Genomic DNA, 5244 nt, shown 5'->3' with positions numbered 1-5244 from the left:
TTGTGAGTTGCCGCACAGGTTTTTATCCTTTGTGGGTTTAGCATGTGAAGAGTAGAGTAGTGAAAGATTAACAAGATATACAAGCAGGCAGATATACAAAAATTTAATTGATTTGCAGCATTGGCCATAGCATACAATTTACTTTAGATTTAGATTTGTAGCTCTGCTAAATTGTGCTACTTGGCAATAAATATTAAAACATTTAATCCCTCGAGCAACTAAAAAACTTTTGCTAGGCAAACGAATTTTATTTTGAAAACACGTGTTTTCATTTTACCAAAACACAGCAGCAACTTATTGTACAAGGGGGCGTATGAGTCATGAGAGATGAGCACTTGTACCGCAAAGAGAGTGAGAGAGAACTATGGCGCTCTCACTCTGCTGTTTACTTTCTCTCACGCTCTTGACGACTCTCTGCGAATTTGTAGCGTCGAGGGCTCGTCGTTTGGTCAATTTTTGCTTTGCTTGCCAAATTCGCACAGCTGATTTTGTTTTTTTTTGCTTTTCGGCTTGCCATGTTTTTGTGTCGTTTGTCATTTTGTTTTTTTTCGCACGCTTCGCATGATTTTTGGCAAACATGCCATATAAATAAACACTTGAATATGTTAAATATTTGTGTGTTAATTGTATAAATAGGTATATTAAATTTTCTTGGTAGCCTGCCAACATTACTTGAGATATTCGCATGTTACGTAGACAGAACATATGTCTAGTATATAATATAAGTATGCCACAGAAATGAGATAATTTTTGCCAAGTATTATTTTGAATATATTTATAATTTTATGCTCAATGTGTATATATCTATTAGCTGAGCTGTATTTAGATTGTGCTGGTTAACTGATATGCATATGAATTTATAAAGTTAATATCGAAGTTTGTGCTTGCTTTGTTTTGTTTTATTTGCATGTATTCGACACTTTTATATTGGAAATATTTAAACACTTTAGTCAACGCTCCCACTGTTGATCATCAGTAATCCAGGGTCCAATGATCAGCAGTGAACGCAGCGTTTACTACCGTTAAGTATACAGTTATATTGTATGCATATATATATTCTATACCCGGCACTATAGCATTTGTCTTTTTATATATAACTCGCACTTCTTTCGATATTCTCGAAAACCGCCGTCGTTTGATTTGCAGCTGTGTCGTGTGTTTATTTTTGGTCTCATCGGTGCCACGAACGCGCCCGAAGCGTTGAACGAGCGCACACATATCCAAAAATATCACACGCAAAGCCCTGGGCAGCACACAAAACTAGCACAAAATCTGAAAATTTTTTCAAATTCCTCATATTTTCGGCCATTTATTTGCATTTCTTATGCAATTTCTTTGATTTATATCACAATTGGAATCACACACGCGCTGGAAATTAACGCGCTAATGCGGCGCCAAGCAGCTACCCATGGATTTTCCACGTTTTCCATGAAGTTTCACAACATGCGTATATATGTGGCACACATACTATATATTATATATTCTATACTCGATGCTACCCTCTGCTGTGGGCCAACCGACTCGGATCCACAAAAACTTACTTTTCGTGTCGATATTACTCTCTAGACTGACGAGCGCGCCACCAAAAGCGACTATGAAACTGCCGATGGTCAATTGCCGAATGCCGAATGCTGTAAAACACACACGCACACAAACAAACTGAGCACAATTTATCTCGCTGCACATTAGTGCAAAAGATATTTGTAATGCTAGCAAAAGTTAATTATTGCTTTGCATTTAAACTAAGTGCAATTAAAATTACTTATTATTTAATACTAATAATAATTAAAAATAATAATTTGCAAGTTTGTGCTTCTTCGCTTTAAATTTAGTAACAAATTTGAGCTAGCAAGCAAATTTAAATTGTATCTTAATCAAATAAAAAATATATCTAATAATAATTTCATGCGAGCTGATTGTGCGTAACTTAGCAAAGAATAATAACTATTTAATAAGCTTGTTGAGCTGCAAGTTTTATTCTAAAATATGCTTAATATTGCTCTAACAAAAAGTTGTATTATTATTTCAAAAATTTGCTCCTATTAGAAATTATGTTCAAAGAAATTAAATTGCATTGAAATTTAAAAAATATTTCCAATTATTTGATGTCTTGAATATAATATTTATTAAACGTGTTGTTCTTCAATTTTTATTCAAAGAAATTGCTAATATTGAGATATTTGTTTGCAAGTTTTATTATTTCTTCATAAGAGCTGCTCGACCGTAAATTAGCAAAGAATAATAATTATGATAAGTTGATCATCAATTTTTATTCTAAAATATGCTTAATATTGCTCTAACAATATTGCAAAAATTTTAAATAAAATTTTCAAACAAATTTAATTGCGTTGAAATTAAAAAAAAAATATTCCATATATTTTATGTAATGAATTTAATGATAATTTTATAAATTGGAAACTATAAATATTTACAAAGCGTATTGTATTTCAATTCAAAGAAATTGCTAATATTAAATTATTTGTTTTATGATTTTATTTTATATTTATTTATTTTATAACATAACTGTTTCGAGGACACTGTAGGACTTTAGCGGCATGCTGCGCTCTCTCTCTCTCTCGCCGGCATAGTGAGCCGCTGGCTGAGTGTGGGCGTGGGGTGTGGGGCTGGGAGCTTCGTCGGTTGACTGGCAGCTTGTTGCTTGTGGGTCGCTCTCTCGCTCGCTCGCCTCGTGCTCTGAGGCTGCAGGCTGCTCGGCATTGCGGTAGTTGCTATTTAAAAAAACAGCTGTTGTCGAGAGTGGTGGTGCGTTGGGTAAGTGTGCGTTAGAGTAAATGCCTAAATGACTTTCGGTGCTTGTTGTAGTATATAGAGGGAATATAAAATAAACATTTTGATTTGAAAACTGTTTGCTTGTATACATATTGGTGAACTTATTTTTAAAGTGGTTTAGTTTGTGTGCCGTGTCGCCGACACTTGGCCAAAGCAAAGAGTGCTATATAGTATAGCATGGGAATTTGTAATGGGCTGACTAAAAATAAATAAAATTATACTCGAAAGTCTGTGTGGCGATTTTTACATACAGAGCAATGCGTTTCATTCAACTTGAACTTGCCAAAAATCATCAAGAGATAAATGCAGACACACTCGGCAGCGCCTAATGAATGAATGAAATGAAATGAAATGAAATCATATATATGTATATGCTATATGTGTGGCAACATGGGGCGTATGCGTGCAAGGAGCAGCAACGACGAAGGTCGTCATAGCTGAAAAGACTTAGTCAGCAGTCAAGGATTTCAATAGCGATGTATTCGGTTGGAAGAAGTTGATATAAGTTTTGTCTTTGCGAGTAATTTTATGCTAAGGTCAAGGGGCAGGGGAGGCCTTAAGCAGGATGCGTAATGTGAATTATTGTGCATTTTATTGCGAATCCTTTCAAGCGCAATGCCACCCATGGCAGCCTACTTAAAACCAACAGACAGCCAGTTGCTTTGAAGATAAACACTAAACGAACTTTGAGCATAAATTAAGCATGTGTGTGGAGCTGTGGGCGTGACTTAAAAGGGCGTGTGTGCTGCACTTCAGCGATAAAGTGCTGCATATTAAAATTGTCTATGCCTGTGCCATCATCTCCCATGTAATAAACAAGTTTAGAGCGAGTGAAGCCGCAAGAAAGGATTCAAAATTGCGTGCGTATGCGGACTTTGTTGCAATTGCAATCGTAGCTCGTTTCCAGTTGGCCTAATGCAAAGATATGCCAAATTGTTTATGCAAGCGGAATTTCATTACGCTTTGAATAGCATTTAAAGTCACTGCGTTCTCGCTCTAGCGACATTTGCATTACTGCCGACTGATAATTTGCAAATATCTGCGTCAATGGCCGTGACAATGATTATGCTCACCGAAAAACTTTTTCCACATCCTTGGCAAATGCTTTTGTGTCCAGCAGGCCTCACCTAGCTCAAGGCTGCAGCAACAGCAACAGCAACAAAAGCAAAAAAATTGTTTTCTTAGCTACTCTGTGCGTTTTTTTTTTGCTGGCGCTGGATAAAGTTTTTGGCCAAGGTGCTGGTACTAACAAAACTTTTCCATTTACTCGACCAAGAGATGAACTGCGCTAAGACAGCGCTGAGTTGAGTGTGGCGTCGCAATTGAGAGTTTTCCTTTTAGCCGCGCAAATCCTTTTAGAGCTGCGACAGCTCCGATTTAGAAATAACAATGCGAAGAACCCAAACCAGGTACAAACTTTTGTCCGGCGTATATATTTGCAGCAGTCGCCTATTAATTGAAAGGCCATCAGCAACAGATTTTTTGGTGTATTGTGCTACTAATAAAATATTTTCGTTAGTTAGTTAATGCGCTCAATTTGTGCTGCCTGTTGTTGTTGCTGGCGAAAACTAATTAGCTTCAATTTAAATGAAAAATGAGCAACGATTTCGTTGTGCGCATCGAATGAGCATCATAAAGTCAGTGAGTGTTAAAATAATGGGCCAAGTGGCTAAAGTACGTAACGCACACATCACATATCCAATGGGCCGTATACGTAATCTGAAGTGCTGCTCACAGGTCACGGCTCACGACTGACTGTGAGGGTGCTGTAGCTGTAGCTGGGGCTGCCTAGCTGTTAAATTAATGCTTGCTCGTAAGTTTTACAAGGAATTCAATTTTTTGCGCCACACCAAGCAAGACGAATAGTGGCTGCTGCTTTCTTTGGGGCGTCGCCTGCTCACACCTACACACGCACACACGCACACAGCGCTCGTTCGGCAATCTTTCAACGTCGCTGTATATCTGTCTGTATGTATGTGTGTGCGTGTGTGAGGCAAAGTCAAAAAGTGCCTAGTGGACTCGCTCGCTGCTGCTGCTTTTTGTTTTCACTTTGGTTTTCAGTATTATTTTCGCTCTCTCTCGCTCTCTTACACTTGGTCGCACTTTTTCACTCTCATTGCTTTAGCTTCGATGAAAATTGATTCGAAAGTTTTGCCATTAAATTGTCTTTTGTCGTAATCTTCCATTTTACGTCACTCACTTTAGTTGCTCGCACGCAACCACCACCCACCCCCCCCCAACACATGTGAAAAAAACACCTTTGTCTTGAATATTGTTTGGCTTTCGTTTTTTTTATTCATATATTAACAGATTTTTTTTTGTCTTAAAAATGCAGTAAGTTTTTTTTTAATACCAACCATCAAATGAATTTTTACAATTTTTCGTTTTTTTTTTTAAACTATGCATCGTTTTTATTTAGCAAATAAACTTACAATTTATTTTGTTTTTTTTTTA

The sequence above is a fragment of the Drosophila busckii genome, chromosome 2R (assembly GCF_011750605.1).
Source record: "Drosophila busckii strain San Diego stock center, stock number 13000-0081.31 chromosome 2R, ASM1175060v1, whole genome shotgun sequence".
In the NCBI taxonomy this organism is placed as follows: Eukaryota; Metazoa; Arthropoda; class Insecta; order Diptera; family Drosophilidae; genus Drosophila; species Drosophila busckii.
Note: the sequence above shows the minus strand (reverse complement) of the source record.